The sequence below is a fragment of the Phocoena sinus genome, chromosome 13 (assembly GCF_008692025.1).
Source record: "Phocoena sinus isolate mPhoSin1 chromosome 13, mPhoSin1.pri, whole genome shotgun sequence".
NCBI classification, from domain to species: Eukaryota; Metazoa; Chordata; class Mammalia; order Artiodactyla; family Phocoenidae; genus Phocoena; species Phocoena sinus.
Genome location: NC_045775.1, coordinates 40,138,677 through 40,157,314, shown reverse-complemented (window position 1 = coordinate 40,157,314; position 18,638 = coordinate 40,138,677). Strand labels below are relative to the sequence as shown.

The 18,638-nt window shown below is 45.5% G+C and overlaps 1 protein-coding gene across 1 annotated transcript in view; it reads right to left on the bottom strand.

The window, feature by feature from the left end:
* STON1 (stonin 1) overlaps positions 1-18,638 on the bottom strand; it is a 53,461-nt gene that overhangs the window by 20,928 nt on the left and 13,895 nt on the right. The window lies entirely within an intron of this gene.

Genomic DNA, 18,638 nt, shown 5'->3' with positions numbered 1-18,638 from the left:
CTACAAACAACAAATGCTGGAGAGGGTGTGGAGAAAAGGGAACCCTCTTGCACTGTTGGTGGTTATGTAAATTGATACAGCCACTATGGAGAACAATACGGAGGTTCCTTAAAAAACTAAAAATAGCATTACCATATGACCCAGCAATCCCACTACTGGGCATATACCCAGAGAAAACCATAATTCAAAAAAGACACATGCACCCCAATGTTCATTGCAGCACTATTTACAATAGCCAGGTCATGGAAGCAACCTAAATGCCCATCAACAGACGAATAGATAAAGAAGATGTGGTACATATATACAATGGAATATTACTCAGACATAAAAAGGAACGAAATTGGGTCATTTGTAGAGACATGGACGGACCTAGAGACTGTCATACAGAGTGAAATAAGTCAGAAAGAGAAAACCAAATACCTTATATTAACGCATATATGTGGAATCTAGAAAAATGGTACAGATGAACTGGTTTGCAAGGCAGAAATAGACAGACAGATGTAGAGAACAAATGTAGGGACACAAAGGAGGGAAGGAGGAGTGGGATGAATTGGGAGATTGGGATTGATATATATACACTAATATGTATAAAATAGATAACTAATGAAAGCCTGCTGTATGGCACAGGGAACTCCACTTCGCTCTACAGTAGGAAGTAACATGACATTGTAAAACAACTATACCCCAATTTATAAATTTTTTTTTAATTGCAGTGCTTTTGAATCAATTCAAAAAGTCTTTATTTGAATGACTATTATGTAGTTAGACCTTGTTAGTGCTATAGAAAATACAGGAGAAGATAAAAACCCAATTCATAATGAACTTATAACCCACTGACAGCCCCAAAAGTTTACAGTTTAGAAGCATTTTCAAGTTCATGATCACACTTATCAAAACAACCCTGGGAGGTATATATCATTATTCCCATTTCACGGCTGAGATGACTTGGATTTAGAGTCATTACCTAAAGTCACCCAACTGGTAAGAGGCAGAACTAGGATTTTTTTTTATAATAGGTTTATTGATATACAATTCACATATATAGGGACTTCCCTAGTGGTCCAATGGGTAAGACTCCAAGCTCCCAATGCAGGGGCCTCGGGTTCAATCCCTGGTCGGGGAACTAGATCCTGCATGCATGCCGCAACTAAGAGATCGCGTGCCGCAACTAAAGATCCTGCATGCCACAATGAAGATCCCGAGTGCTGCAACTAAGACCCAGTGCAGCCTAAATAAATAAATAATTTGAAAATTTCACATATATAAAATGACAATTCACCGATGTTTCATTCAGTGATATTCAGAGTTGTGCAACCATCACTATCTAATTCCAGAACATTCTTATCAATTTAAAAATAAACTTTGTACCTAATAGCAGTCACTTCTGGTTTTCCTCCTCCCCCAGGCCGTGACAATCTCCCTTCTTTTCCTATGAATTTGCCTAGTCTGGACATTTCATTTAAATAGAATCTACAACATATGGCCTTTTGTGCCTGGCTTCCTTCACTTCGCATGATGTTTTCAAAGTTCATCCATGTTGTGGCATGTATCAGAACTTCATTCCTCTTTGTGGCTGAGTAATATTTCATCGTGAGAGTATCTCACATTTTGTTTACCCACTCATCGGTTGAGGGACATTTGGTTTGCTTCTAATTTTTGGCCATTATGAATACTCCTGCTATAAGCATTTGTGTAGAAGTCTCAGTGTGATCATTTCTCTTGGGTATATACCTAGGCTAGGAAAGAACCAGATTTTGAACACAGGTCACTTCATCCTGATCTAGTACAATGTATATTATTGGAAGTATTCTAATGATATCAGAGGCAATGAGCTGTACAGGCCCCAGCACTGACCTAGGGGCTGGATACCCGAATGCTGGTCACTGTTCTTTCTGCCACTTACAAGCTGTGTGCTAAGCCGCTCCGGACATTCACTGATTAGAGTAGAATAATCTCTAAGGTCATTTCCAACTCTAAAATAATTCTATTGTGGTTGACATCCAACTGAATTTTTTTTTCCAAAGCAGAAAATTGTGTTACCACCGGGATTTTTAACCAAACTTCCAAACTGACAGAAAGTAAAACTCCATGAGATCTACTGATGTGAAAATTCAAACTCTGTTGGAATAAAGCTCATGAGAAAGGCAAGTTTTTCTCCCTCTGACCCGCTTGCTCACCTCCCCTTGTGGATAATGAAGGCTCAACCAGTGCAGTCATTCAAGCTTGGAAAAGAGCCAACACAAAGAGAGAGAGGGCCTGGGGCTCCACTGGGGACCGGGCACACTCAGTGTTGTCATTTGCTAAATCCACACATTCCTGAGGGCACAAAAACACACGGTGGAGCAGCAGCCCAGGCCAGCTGGCTCTCTCTGGAGGGCATTTCACTGTCACTGCCCTCGGGCTAGAGTTGCCATAAAGCACTTTCCCTTTGAAGCAGGAAGAGCAGTGTTTCCAGGGGACACAGCCAGGAGGCTCAGAGGCAGGAAATCTGCAACAATATTTCTTGATCCATCCCATCCCACCATCTTCAGAAGGAATCCAGCCAAAATAATTCTTCATATAGGGTGAGAGATTGTGTAAATATTTGCTTTAGTTGGGTTTATAAAAAAGAAAGAACAAGAGAAGAAATAATTCAGCTTCAGACTGAACTCTGTTCTGATCTACACCAAACATTTCACTTCATCCATTTTCCATTGGGAGCTTCAAAATTTGGAAGCGATACTGGTTTCTTTGGAGTTTTTGCTTATTTTGAGAAAAAAAGTGACTTCCATAAGCCAAATAAAGAAATCAATCTCACTACTTTTTAAGTGACCCTTGACCATTTAAAAGCACACCTTGCAAAAAAATCTCCTACCTTGAAGGCAAAATCTATGCAAAGCGCACTCTTTGCCCTGTGTAAGACTCTTCCACAGGGAGGCACTCAGCAAATATAATGTAAGTTTAATCCAACCGAACAGAATTGTGCCCAATAGGAACCCAAACCTTTGTCCTTGTTGAAAAGGCCAGCACTTAGATATTGCTCTGAGGTGAGCGGCTAGACTCCAGCGCTCTGTGGTCAGGGACAGGTTTGCTTCCCACTGTGCTCCTCTTTCTCCTCTCTGTACCCCTCTTGTGCCCTTATCAATCCTTTATACACATATTTCCATTTCTCTCTTACCTCTTTTGCCCCTTCCCTCTCTATATGACCTCATCTTTCTATTTTAGTCTCAAAGCACCCCCAACCCCAAGCAGTTCTCCCGAAGTCAACAACTAGAGTCAACTGCAACCAGCACTTTCCTTCCCTCCTGACCCATCCCCACCCCAAGCAGGGAAAGGGGGGGCCACATCCTATCCAGAGCATTGGTCTGTCCAAGGCCCACTGGGTCTCAGGGAGGGATGAGAAAGCTCAGAGTCAAGGGATCTAGAACGTGTCTTCTTTTAATCATCTGCAGCTTCACGCCATCTACTTCAGGACATTGGAATCCAAAAGTATTCAAGCAGTAACACCTATTTAACCTCAGTATTTTTTTTTTTCTGCATTGCAAATGGAATAGGATTTAAATCTATGCCTCCCAGAGGGCCCTGAATTCTACCATTCCAGAGCCCTTTCAAGGCAACATGTCATTTAAACTTTACAACAATCCAGAGGTTTGTTCCAGACGAGAGCATTGGAATGCCGTCTCCAAAGTCAGGATCCAGTTAGTGGAGAGCTGGGAACCCAGGACTCCTGGGACCACGTCCCCAGCTGCCTTCCTCTGAAGCAAAGATTCCCCCGGTTCGACTCCCTGGCTTTCTCCTCAGCTGTGGATTCCATCCTATCTTACATACCCTAGTCCTTTCAGAGGTCTGTTTTCAGTCGATCTGGATTATCCTGAAACTCCTAGAAGACAATTCCAGACAAACTTCACAGACAGGGCAAGACACCAAGACTCCAAATGAGGCACAGAGAGAAAAATGTAAAATGTATTATGGTGGAAATTTCTAGAAGTCAATCTCTGAGGTTTGAAGGTTTCTAGGGGAGCGTGTTTGTTTCCCCTTAAGACTATTAGACATTCTTTTCAGCTGCCTATTTTCAAAGCAGCATCAGGGTCCAGTAAACTTAAGAACAAATTAAAAGCCACTGCACATGCTTACACTGGGAATAACAAGGTTGTAGGTAGACAGTGGATTTTCAACCTTTTACCTCAACACCCGTGACAGTGGCATTCAGAAGCATTTAACAACCTCTCAAAATATTTAGGGAAGCCCTAAGATAATTAATTACAACCACCATTCTAAGTGTTGGGTCAGCAAAGGAGGGCCCCAGGTCACAACAAACGTGAGAAAGGCTGTACTTACACACAATTCCTGACCCTGACCCCCTTCTTCCACTGAAGAAATCACACCAGGAGAAAGACAAATATTATATGATACCACGTATCTAAAAAAGTAGTACAAATGAACTTATGTGCAAAACAGAAACAGACTCACAGACAAAGAAAACAAACTTATGGTTACCAAAGGGGAGGGGTGGGGGAAGGATAAATTGGGAGTATGGGATTAACAGATGGACACTAACACATAAGAACAGATAAACAACAAGGATTTACTGAATAGCACAGGGAACTATATTCAATAGTTTGTAATAAACCATAATGGAAAAGAGTCAACAAAATATATATAGATATATACATATATATGTATAAACGAATTACTTTGCTATATACCTGAAACTACCACAATATTGTAAATCAACTATACTTCAATTAAAAAAATAAAAATAAATCATACTGGAATTCTTATAAAAGTAGTATGGGGATTGTCATAAATTTATTCAAATTATTTTAAAAAGTAAAGCTTTCACCAATAGAAATACCTTAAATATTATTAATAATATTGCAAATTATTTACAATAAGCCTTATGAATAACGAGCACTGGTATGGAAAAATGACCTCACCAAAAAGGATTTTGGGATACAAGTTTTCAAGTTATTGTAGGAAAAATTCATATATTCCTTGAGAGTCAGAAGGAGGGGTCACGTCTCATCCATTAGGGCATTTTCCACATTGCCTGCAAATGTCTGACATAAATATGCACCTCAATAAATTTTTAATTGAATAATTGTAAACGGTCTTTTCAGTTTTCCATAAAGTAAATCTCTATACTGCCCTGCCCAGTTCAAAAAATCACTGAATTTAGAGTTTATTGTTGTGTTAACCTAACACAACAACAAACATGTATCAAGTACTAGGTGCTCACGGTCTGCTGAGGACTGTATGTGCATAATCTCATTTAATCCTTACAACCCTATGAGGGGTTGATATAATAATATGATCTAATATAAAATTATATATTATCATTTTTTTAGAAAAGGAAAATAAGGCTCAGAGAGGTTTATCTACTTGCCTAAAGTCACCCAGCCAGTAAGAGGCAGACCTGGACTATGACCTGGTCTGTCTGATCCCAAAGTCTATGATTGACAGCATCCACCACCCGAGAGGTCCCGACAGATCCAAGGACTTGATGGTGTCACCATGCCACCTTTCACTAAGGGGAAAGCTCCAGGGCAGGAACCACCACTTCCTGGAGCCAGGAACTCTCTAAACTGAAGGATGCTGTTCTCACCTGAGAAGAGCCTGTTTCTCCACAAAGCCCAGACCAAGTGTCTGCCTTGGGACATCAGGCTGTGGGTAAGACAAACTCTGAGACAGCTGTTCTCAAGAACAACAACTCAGGAGCAATTTGGGTCAATTCTGAGAGTAGCTTTCACATCTCAGCCTGCCCTACTTCCCATCCCTTTTCGACTGCATCAACTGGCCATCCCACCCTTAGTGATGAACAATTATTCAGACTTGCTGCCCAACACATACATTTAGGTCCACCCTCTCTTCTCGGGACCATCTTGGTGCATTGTCTAAGTCCCCGAACTCTGCGTAACTCCCTGCATCCGTCCTTCCTCCCCTACCATCCCCCTCCCGCCTCTATTCTCCAGGGTCTACTTCTGCTGTTCTTGGCAGTTTTCCTTTGCTTCTCTGGAGAAACCATGCAAATAAAGTGTAGATATGAAGTTCTACCTTTTTCCGTAGATCGTCAAACAAAATCAGATTAGAGGCATTTGGTTGTTAAATCAGCATTCCAGGTGGTCTGCAGCTGCAGACTCTGTCCCCACTTCAGCGAGTCATCTGTGGAGACCCCCACCCTCTAGGATGATCTCTAGGCTCTTGCTTCTCTGTCTCTGCCAGGTGCTGGGGGAGGACTGATGCTGAAGAGGTATCCAGCAGAGCTCAGGGAAGCGCCACCGATACCTAGCAGCAGCTTCTTGCTCTCAGCCCCGCCCAAACTGTCACTGTCGGCTGACTCCTACTCAAGCTCCATGAACACATCTGGACCCTGAGCAACGCCCTCGCCTCTACAGAGGGCTGAATTTAGTCCTTTATGCCTGTGACTTTATTGCTCTACAGCAACGCTGCATAATCTAGAGAAAGAATGTCTTCATGTCAGTTTCTGTGTGGTTTCATTGACTGCCCCCCAAAGAAGGAATTCTCTGACTCTCCCCAATGCCTGACTCCTCAACTGCAATAGTGGAACCAGGCTGGAGCTGCATTTGAAAAAAACAACCTCCCTCTCATTTTGTGTGGTTGGGAGTCTGTAATACCCTCTTTGCATTCCGGGATATATTGAGATATCCCAGAAACAAAGCCAAAGTCAGGGATAGCCCAGTGTGCAAAATGCATCCATGAAGAATTTTCTTAAAGGTTTGCTACGAAAGTGTTTAAACTATTCCTCTAGAATTTTTCCCTTTAAAGGGGAAACTGAAAGTTTGAAACAAACAACACAAAACCCTAAGTGGAGGGAAAACCCTTGCAGAGCACACTGTCGACCTAAGTCGTAGGAGAGGTGCCCACTGCATGTACTGCATGTACTATTAACACATACGTCTCTGCAGCCCATAATATTTCATCACAAACACATGTGGCATTTAGTTCAGCTCTGTGACAGGAAATACTATTTGTAAAATATTAAACCACAGCAAAACCTATCCGTGCCTTCCAACATTATCCTTGCTGGTTCCCTTCCTACATGTGGCTGGTGGCTGTAAACTTAAAACCTCAAAACCTGGGACCCACAACCCAAGACTCAGCATCACTCCATACGAGTGGTTCTCGAGCGATTTAATTTCCCAGCGTACGTGTGGCAGAGTCTGGAGACATTTCTGGTCATTACAACTAGCGGTGGGCAGGTGCTACTGTCATCTAGTGAGTAGATGCTACTGAATGGATCCTATATCGCACAGGATGGCCCCACAGCAAAGAATTATCCAGCCCAATGTATCAGTAGTGCCAAGGCTGAGAAATCCTGCCCTATATTGAGGTCAGTGAGCTGAGTGTGGTGAGCGGGTGTCCACCCCCCTGCATGTGTCTACTTTGTGGACAGTGAATAGGAAGCTTCAATTTGGCGACTTGCCTGAAGTTGCACAACCAGAAAATGGTCAGAATTGAACCCTGTGTCGATCCGCAAATCTCCTGCCCTTTCCACTACATCACATGGTCTACCAGAGCAGGAATCAGAAAAAGAAAGAGGGATTCACAATAGCCAAGACATGGAAGCAACCTAAGTGTCCATCAACAGATGAATGGATAAAGAAGATGTGGTATACATACACAATGGAATACTACTCAGCCATAAAAAAGAATGAAATAATGCCATTTGCAGCAACATGGATGGACCTAGAGATTATCATACTAAGTGAAGTAAGTCAGACAAATATCCAATGTTATCACTTATATGTGGAATCTAAAAAAATGATACTAGTGAACTTATTTACAAAACAGAAAGAGATGTACAGACATAGAAAACAAACTTACGTTTACCAAAGGGGAAAGGGCAGAGGGAAAGGGATAAATTCGGAGTTTGGGATTAGCAGATACAAACTACTATTATAAAATAGATAAACAACAAGGTTGTACTGTATAGCACAGGGAACTGCATTCAATACCTTGTAATAAACTATAATGGAAAAGAAAAAATATAAACAGAAGTTATACATTTGTTTCATTTCAACAAATGAAACAATCCAAAAATGCATAAAGAAAAGTTAATCCTTTTCCATTTATTTTCATCCCACTATGGTAATTCTGTTAAAAGCACAGTATGCGTTTTTCCACACTGTTTCCATGTTCATATAAATACAAACAAATATATGTACACATATGGAAGTTTTGCTTTAGGATCATACTATACATGATGCTTGCTTTTTTTTTTTTTTTGCGGTACATGGGCCTCTCACTGTTGTGGCCTCTCCCGTTGCGGAGCACAGGTTCCGGACGCGCAGGCTCAGCTGCCATGGCTCACGGGCCTAGCCACTCAGCGGCATGTGGGATCTTCCCAGACCGGGGCAGATGCTTGCTTTTTAAAATATCTGCTTAATAATATATTACGAATATCCCTCCAGTTTGATAAATATAGATCTAACTCAAAAAAAAAAAAGAATAGGAGAGAGGGCAATAAGGGAATATTTTGGGGGGGGGAATATTTTCAAAGAAGACTTGATAGGACGCGGACACCAAATGTGATCTAGAAAACATGGGAAAGGGGAAGTCTGGCACTTGGAAAAGTAGAGACATAGTACAGGCAGGAAGAGGAGCCTCGTTTACACACGTCGGTCAAGTCTGAAGTACATCCAAGTGGAAACACCCAGCAAGGAGCCTAAAACACGGGATGGTACCTGGAGAGAAAACAGGCGGCAGTACATGTAGAATTGGGGGTCTTTTTTGGGTAAGTGAGAGTTGAACGCAGGAGAGAAAGGGAGAGGCCACAGGGTGCCCAAAGCTGAGGACTGGGTGGCTTTACAGGAGAAAAAGAAAAGGAGAAAGGAAGACACGCCCAAGAGGCCAAGGTAAAAGCAGGAGGTACAGGGACCCAAAAGGCAGAAAGCGGGTCCTCATGGGACCTTCAAGAGCTGCAAGGGGCAGGAAAATAGAGACGGACAGACGACCTTCAGGTTTGGTGATTAGGTCAATGGTGACAGGGGTGGGAGTGAGGCCAGTCTGGAAGCAAAGGGAGCACGGGTCCTGGGGGTCCATGGGCAGAGTCTGGGCTATATCTTGGCCACCTCCCCTGCCCCGCCGCTCCAGTACCTGGGTTTCTACAGCTCTGGGGCTGTGTTGTTTCCTGGGTGGACTGATTTCTGGCAGCCTTATAACTGCCCGCCTCTTCATACCTTACCTACCTCCTGGTCTCTGGAGCACGAAAGGGCCCCAGGGCCTCCCACTCTCTGAAAACTCCAGCCCACCCCGGGCCAGGGACAAGGGCCTGCGCAAATAAGGCCTGCTTTCAGGACTGCCTGTTGGTATTTATATCCCGTGGGCTGCTCAGGAGCGAGGGCATTATCTCCATAGGGGCCCCCAGGGCAGGGCAGGGTGGGGGGGCCCTGTGGTTATTAGATGGCAGCTCCTGGATTTGGATTCTGAGTTCTCAAAGGAAACCATGAAAAAGATGTGGGATATAGTTAGCTGTAGCTGCAGGGGCGTTGGCTCAGATCACACATCTTAAATATGCAAATCTCCTCCTTTTTCTCTTCCCCCCCACCCCCCAGGCCCACGGGACCTCCTGAAGATAAGCAGAAAGTCCTGGTATTTTAAAGAACTATAAAGAGAGTCTCTCTCTGGACTTCAATATTTAGTGGGGGGAAAACCAAAGTCAACCACTTTGCTATGAAACTTGGTCATTTTTCTTAATTACCATGTAATTGCTCTTAGTGTTTTGGGAGGAGGCAGTAGCTAAATGGCCCAGAAAGGCTAATTAACGCTTCAAAATGTGATTCCTTCTGACACACTAATCACACTGCGTTCGGATTGGAATAGCCTGTACGAGAAGTTAAGGACCATCATATGCCAAAAGAGATGCAGGATCTCGACCCTTGGATGCTGGACTTTGCGGAACATCTGCCAAACATTCTGGTACAAATTCTTGTCCCACACACCCTGCTCATTCATCCAGTGAATAAGTTACTGTGTCTTCTGAGTGTTGGATCCTGGGTGGAGCACACTGCCGACCACAGATTAAGACCTGAGTCACTGGTCGTCTGGTGGGGAAAGAAGGGTTTAGACTGTGAATCCCAGTCCTGCCACTTACCTGTGTGACCTGGGGCAAGTTACTTTAATTCCTTGAGCCTCAGTTTCCCCAGGCTTGAAACAGGGATGATAATTGTTAACTTTTAGGATTTGTTTGGGGCTCAACTATATCCCCCCACCAAAGTCATTCCTAACCCCCAGTACCTCCCAATGTGACTGTATTTAGAGAAACGGTTTTTACAGAGGTAATTAAGTTAAAGTGAGGCCATTGGGGTAAGCCCTGAGGCAATCTGAATGGTGTCCTTACAGGAAGTGATCAGGACACACAGACATCAGGGATTCGAACACACAAAGAAAAAGCCATATGAGGACACAGAGAGAAGGCAGCTGTCCCCAAGCCAAGGAGAAAGGCCTCAGAGGAAACCCAACCTGCTGACACCTTGAACTTGGACTTCCAGCCTCCAGAACTGTAAGAAATACACTTCTGTTGTTGAAGCCACCCAGTGTGTAGTGTAGTGTCCTGTTAGGGCAGCCAGAACAAACTAAGTACGTGCATCTATAAAATGGTAGGTGGTGGGGGAGATCATAAGTAGAGGCTGTTATTACTATGGATTCCTGCTCCTAATGTAACCTATGGGGCCTTCCTGCAACCGACCCCTCCTGCCATGTCCTCTGCCTGCCTCTTGTTTGTATAAAAGCTGTAGTCTCCCAGGCCTCCCCAGGGTCACAGAAGCCTGGTTCAAGAATTAATGATTGAAAGGATGTGAACAGGTAGTGACAGAAGTAGCAGTTGGGCCAGAAGAACTGGTAACAATTTAAACAGTAAGTCAGTCATATGGCAGCCACAGAATCTCTAGCTCCTCCCTGAAGTTCCTAGATAACTGTATCTAATGCACATTTCCTGAGTTGTTTTACAGTTGCTAAAACCCCCACCAAGTGGAAGAAGTTAACTACTTAATGACCATGAGCACATGGTCCCCAGACCTACTAGATCTTGAGGATTGATAGTGTTAACCCCTATGACACTGTTCTGTTACTTCACCAACAACCAAAGAGAGAACTGTGCAGGAGCTGATCACACAGCCTGTGACTCCCTTCCCTCACCTCGCCTTTAAAAATGTTTCCCTGAAACCCGTCGGGGAGTTCAGGTCTTCTGAGCATGAGACGCCCCGTCCTCCTTGTATGGCCCTTGCAATAAACCTTTCTCCCCTCCAAACTCCAATGTTTTAGTTTGTTTGGCTTCACTGTGTGTTGGGCACATGAACTTGTGTTCAACAACACTAAGGTACTTACAACCTGGAAGCAAAGACCAGAGAAAGCCACAAATGGCAGGCAGAATGTGCCCACTCTCCTGCACTAATGTGCACTAGGAGGTTTGGAGAGGAAAGTCCCGGCTCAAGGGCAAGAGGCTTCCTGGGGACGGGGCATCTGCTTGGGCAGAGACGAGGGGCAGCAGATCAGGCAACCGTGATCATACCCTCTGCCCACCTGTCTGTGCATTTGCATCACATGCCAGCTGACACCAGCATAAGGGAATTTCTCCCAGCTGACTGCATTCGCTCCACTACGCAGACACAAAATCCAGTCACACACACCCTGAACATCGCCGTGGCAGGTCTCCTCTCCGGCTGCCCAAACCGGGCCACGAGCCACGGAGGTGACCTCAGAGGTGATCAGGGCTGTTTGCGTTCTCCAAATCAAATGCATTTTGGTTTATCCGTGGCTAGTCCGAGGCTACTGCTGACCACCAAGCTCCCCTGGCGATGTCCACATCAGTGGGAATGCAGAGGCAGGAAGCACTAACATACAGAGGGCACCGCACGTTTGTTTCGATTCTCACCACTGTCAGGAAACCCATGAATGTATGTGTGTACAAATATGCAAAACTCGAGCAATTCCAAGAATAGGGAAAGATTTTTAAAAATCCTTTAGTAAGGTCCTATTTACAAACCAAGTATAGATCAACATTTATTGGGCTCTTAGTCTCAAATGCAGATATCACACACAAAACTAATACTTGTGTCTCTAAGTCCAAAGGGAGCGTGTGCCAAATATTTGTTAATTTTATCACATTTCGAAGGCCATTAAAGGCTTTACAAAAAAGTTTGCACTTAGAGCGAAGTCTGATCAGAAATGTGTGAGTGGACATGTATGAATGCATGGAATTGTCATGACACTCTCAGCCATGGGTGTTGGCTTACATTGAACCTTAGGGGTCTCTAAGTGTCAACCTGGGCACTTGAGCCTATAGCAGAGTGACATCCTTCATCCTGACTCAGAGTCTTCATGTAAATGAGTAACTTCCAACATCCTCACAAAGCGCCCCAGGTGCCTCTGCATAGCCCTGCCCAGCGAGGCCCGTGTGCTCCTGCGAGAACCAGCCAGCACAGCAAGGGGCTCACCCAGCCTCTAAGATGTTGGGTCTCCAGTGGACACCACCCAGGGCTCTGCTCTCCCGCCACACCCATCTCTCCACCAGATCTTTGTACTACTGCTAACAGTCTCCACAGCTGCTTGCCCAGCCTGGGAGCCAGGAGGCCAGTGTTTGGGAGGTTTGGTTCCAGCTCTGCTTCCCTCTGCTCTGTAATTTAAAACAAGTCCCTGCTAGCAAGTGGTTTCACGGGCCCTTCAAACGCTAACAAGTTATGAAGATGAATTCTCCTAAAAAGGAGTCTGCAGAGAAGTATGTGCCTCCCCGAAGACCCTTTCCTACCTAAATACCTTAGGACTCCTGCAACCATGCCCAGGCTGCAAGTTTTCCAAAGATGGCCACAGCAATATCGCCCATAATGCCCTTCTGAAAGGTCACCTTGTCCCTCCCCCACCGAGAGGGGGCTCTCTTTCCCCTCCCCTTGAATCTTGGTGGGCCTTTTGCTCCTCTGACCAATACAATGTGGCAGAAGTGACATCGTGACAACTCTGGGCCTGAGCTGACCCAGCAGCTGCCATTTCCTGCTTGTTGGAGCCCTGAGCGACCACATAAGCAGCCCAGGCCATGGAGGAGCCACGGTGAGGCGCCATCTTGGACATCCAGCCCCTTGGGCTTTCAGTGATTCCAGCCCCCATCACCGTCTGACCACAACAACATGACAGACCCTAACCAAAAACCACCCAGCTGAGCCCAGGGAACCCACAAACCAGGAGAGAGAATACTAAATTGTGGTTTTAAGCCTCTACATTTTTTGTGGTAAAATACACATAAACATAAAATTTACCCCTTTAACCATTTCTAAGTATACAGTTCTGTGACACTAAGTACACTGACATTGTTGAGCAACCACCATCCATGTCCAGAACGTTTTCATCTTCCCAAACTGAAACTCTGTACCCATTAAACACTGACTTCCCATGCCCCCCACCCCAGCCCCCGGCAACCACCATTCTACTTTCTGCTTCTATGGATCTGATGACTCTAAGTACCTCATATAAGTGGAATCATACAACATTTGTCCTCTTGTCACAAAAGGCTTATTTCACTTAGCATTATGTCTTCAAGGTTTATCCATGTTGAAGCACGTGCCAGAACTTCCTTCCTTTTTCGGGCTGAAAGATATTCCATTGTATGTGTATACCAAATTCTGTTTATCCATTCATCCATCGATGAAAACCTCTACGCTTTGGAGTGATTTTCTGCAGCTATAGACAACTGGAGCAAGGACGATGCGGCTCTAGGGCAGCAGAGCAAGGCTCCCAACGTAGATGTCGGGGTCCGGAGAGTGTGACAGAAACAAGAGCACCAGGACACTAACCCCCCCAGAGTAGGTGACTGGCCAGGAGTTCGCAACAGCACTTGTCACAGGGGGCTGGGTATCTCCTGGGGTCTCCGTTCTAGGCTGGAGCAACCCCAGGGCAGGGACTGGCAGGATCTTATTCAGGGCTGGGTGCCTTGCCCCGGCACAGACTGATGGGTCCAATGTGTGGTGAACGAGTGAAGAATGTACCTGATGCTGAAGCCAGGCTCTGACTCATCCCGGAGTTTCTTATAGGCTACCTGTAGGGCAAGGACTGTGCCAATGAAAGCACAGGAGAACAGCTGCTTCTGGCTGGAAAGGAAAAGGGGTGGGGAGGTGGGGCAGAAGAACATTCTGACAGGCGAGAGAAAATTCATGGCCAGGCCCGGGCTTCCCAGGAAGCTCAGCCTCCAGCGAAGCACCCATCTGACCTAGGCAGCCTTCGCAGGGGCTTCACCACCAGGAGCCAGCCTTGCTCAGTTTGTTGGGCCCAAATCCCAGGGCTCAGGGCAGTAGAACTTCATGTGCCCTTTACAGGGGCAGGCGCAGGGCTTAGAGGGGCTCAGCCCATGGTCATGGAGCAGGCCATGGGGGTAGGGAAGGAGACCTGAGCTGTGAGCTGAGTTGCATATTCCAGCCCTGGGAGCTTTGGGATAGGGAACTTGCTTCACTGCAGGAGGACCCAGATTGGTGGCACGATGGCCCCAGCCCTCTCACCCGTAACCACTTCACCAAGGAAACCAGTCCATTCTTCCTGCTGCACTGCTCCATTTGGCCATTCAACTAGGGAGCCCGACACAGGTCAGGATGTGCCAGAGCACAGACATTAACTCCAAATCAAAGAAGAGGACTTGTACCTGGTTGACTTAAAGAGTGAATGCCACCTCTACAAATGCCCGTTTGAGGGTTTAATAAAAAGGGCTCAGATTGCATTTCAACTCTGCATTTAGGTTTTCCAGCCTCTAAAGATAAAGTGAAACCCTGAGTAATAACCACGCAGGTGTTTTTCTCTATTTCTCTTCAAAGCATACTTACACCTTGAAGGTTAGGAACTGCTTACCATGTGGAAAGCAGTTACAAGTACCAGTAAAAGAACTCAGAAAACATGGATTTGGGACTTGGCTCAGTTTCTAAGTAACTATAGGAATTTGGACAAACCAATTAACCTGTCTGGGCCTTAGTTTCCTAATCCATGAATGGAGGAAAATACTATGTATCCCCATGGTTTGTTTACGTGCATTAGTAAGAATAAATATATGTGAGATCTAGAGAGATATTTAGATAGCTATAGGTAGATACAGATACAAACGCACACATATATGAGGTCTTCATAAGAAAAGCCGTGACTATGTAAGAGGTTTACTTACGTTCAGAAGGTGCTTGCTGATACTGCTGAATAAATGGCCGAATAACACAAGATTGCAACAAGACTCACATTTGGTGCAAGCGGGTTGCTCTTCACACTCTGGAACCCCCAGCTAGCATACCTACCAGATCCTAGAAAGCCACGCCTTTCCCCACATCTTAACTACCGACACCCCAACCTGCACGCTTCCTCCCACCTGGCCTTATATTCTCCCAACCCACTCGGATGGAGTTGGCCTGACCTCCAGGGCCACAGCCTGACCCCCTGCCCCTGCCCTAGCCCCCTGGCCCAGATCCCACCTCCAAACATAGCATGAGGCCACTTCTTGGGCCAACTGCCAAACCCAGAACCCTAGGTTGCCCCCAGGGTCTCCACTGCCTTTGGTACCAGATGGAAACAACTCTTCCCCTTTCCCTGATTTTCCAGAAGCACAAACACATGGAAGATTTGTGGACCAGGAGCCAGGGTGTCTGCTCAGGGGCTCCCCCCCAACAGCTCATGCCTGGACTCTACCTGTGACCTTGGCCTGCAAAATGAGGCTCACCTGGCATCTTCCACCTCAAGGGGCTTTAGGGAGCATCACATAAGGTGACAGAACTGAAAGTTTCTTTGAAAAATATGAAGCAGTCCATAAGTTCTTTAGCTCTTGTCATTCTTGTTAGTTTATTTCAGTGTGCTCACAGACTGAGTCTCTAAAGCCTGGGACTGGTCCCTGGGTAAATTCTTTTGGTACAGTGAGCACACACACAGAGAAATACTTGATGCTCTTTTTGACTACAGTGCTATTAGCAAATGCAGTGTGACCTCTGGGACAGGACAGCGGCTGGGAGGGAAGTCAGGAAACCCGGTTCCTGAAAGCCTCTTTGGCTCTGCCAGTAAATTAAGCACATCACTTAACTTGTCTGGGCATTTTCCTTCATATGCATAATGGAGCTGACAAGCCACCCACATTCGTATTCACCAGGATACAAGGAGGGCAAAGAATTTGAAAAGAAAAACATTGCGCAAGTAGAAATGTCATAGTACTCAGCAGGAAAGAAGAAATGCAGAAGAAAAAAGAAAGGGGAAAAGAAACAAACACCAGAGAGAGAAAGCATTTGGGGTGAGATGTGAGGCTCTTGAGAAGGTAGGAATGGAAGGCCATGGAAGATCCCAGTACAGAAAGTTTCCCCCAAGCCTAAGAGTCAGCGTCCAGATGAGCAGATTTACCACAGACACATCTGAAACCCACCTCTGAGGTGGAAGGAAATGAAGTCTGTGCATCACCTGAGGTGGCGCAGGACACACCAGAAGCCGAGGCTCGCTGCTGTTCACTCTTACAGCTCAGCACAGAGCGAGGAGGTAGATGAGAAATTAAGAGGTCCACTACCTGTCGTAATTGTGGAATGTCCCTGGAGAGGCCCTGGCCAAGCCACGTCCTGAAACAGGAGGTCCCATCCAGGGTGCTCCACTTTAAGGGGGACATTCAAACACCAAAGAGTTCCCAAAAAAGGCTGGTCACAAGCTGATCACAGTGGGGTGTGCTGAGATCACGTCACAAAAGGAAGGGCTATGAAATCCGGAAGTGTTTCCCTAAACAAGATTTGGGGAAGACATGAGAAGCAAAGCCTCTCTTAGAATCAGAAAAAGAAAAACTTGAAACATCCTCCAGTCCGATCTTCACAAATGGGGAATCTTTAACACCACATCTCGGCTGAGGAATTATGCAGCTGCTGTGGAAACTCTTGCAGTAATGGAGACCTCATTACTTTATAAGTGAGTTCATCTCATTACCACTTGGACAGAATTAAACTTTTCTCCCTCCTGTTAACCCCCAATTAACCTCCTCCTGGCTTCCATCCATGCTCTGGCAGGGACACAGTCTAAGCCTAAACACTTTTTCACCTACTTATTCTTCAGACAACTTAAGACAGCTGGTCTTGATGACTTATACTGGGTTTTCCTGACTCTCCAGCGAGGGGCACATTTTCAGCACACCCCTGTAAAGCACGCTATCCATTCCCTGTCAGTGCTTCTTTCCTGGTTATCTCCAGCCACCTCTGACCTCGGACTGCCATCAGACGCTGATGGCTGCCCCTGCCGTGCTCGGGGCATCCCATCCCGGCCACACCCCTTAGCTCTTTGTTTGCTTTATAACTAGGTCTTGGCCTTCTGCCATAGTTTGGGCAAACTCTGGTCCATCTCATGGGCTCGGTTTCGCTGTTCTGCCCGGTTCCCAGGGCTTGTCGTGAACATGCTCCGTGATGAGGCCAAAAAATATAAGTCCCAAATTCATGCCACTTAATGGAAAGCAGCTGGTCATTTGACTTTAAGCCTTCTGATAAATATTGAATCTAGAATGTTCAATAAGCATTAAATATCTTTTCTAACAACGCATTTGACAGATGAGGAAACAGAGGTCCAACTAGGTAAAGTGAGGCACACAGCTAACGTAGTCAGGAAGATGAACGTGACCTCTAATCTCTGGTTTTCCAGTCCCACATTCTCTCTACTGCAGTTAGAGGAAGCGAGGCTACACTGCAGCTCAGGGTACATTTTGGAGTACATTTTCCATAGTCTGTGTGTATGTGCATTCATTCTTTCTTTGACTCAACAGATATTCACTGAGCACCTACTACGTGCTTTGTAAATATCCCAGTAAGAGTTGAAGTAAGTTTCCATACAGATCTACATCCTGCTGTGTGTGCGCGCACGCAGTGTGTGTGTGTGTGTGTGTGTGTGTGTGTGTGTGTGTGAATTAGTTAATTCTTTCATGCATGCTCACATTCACTCAACAATATGATAACTGAGCACCCTTAACACTATGCTGTGCACTGGTGCAAGTGAAAACGTCACAGTCTGTTAGCCCAGGGCAGTCTCTGTCCAGCAGGGACAATTCTCAAATGTCATGTTAATGTGATAAAGCCCAGTGCAGGGTATTGCAGTACTTAATTAAGCCAGATGCTTCATTAAGATTGGTGCCAGAGATGGCGGTAATGTCCATAATTTTGACAGGAATAAAGCTGCTGGTTCTGGTGGTTTGAAGAGGCCTCAGGAAGCGTGTTCTGAGATGAATCTTGAAGGATGATATCCATTGATCAGGCAGAACGGAGTGGAGAGAGGTGAGTGTGTGTGTAAACCCAGGGAGGCGGCAGAGAAGCTGTTGCTGCAGGTAGATGGGCGTGGCTGAGGCCAGGAGTTCGTGCGGGTGACACAGCAAAAGAGGCAGATAGGTGAGTAAGGTGCAGAAGCCCTGCTGTAGCATGCTGAGTAGTTTGATTTTATCCTAAAGGCAACAGGATTCAGTGAAAGAATTTAGAGAGAGAATAAACAGGATCAGATAAGAATTTTAGAAAGTTCTGACAGTGGAGGATGGAGTGCAAGGGGTGAGGCCAGAGGCAGGGAAACCAGACAGGAAGCTCTGGCAGGAATCCAAGAAAGAAACCAGGGTTGAACCTGATGGTTCCTGCCTACACACACGTAGTTTTAAAGGCTGAAATATTAGAAAAGAGAAGAGCTTGTTTTCCCGT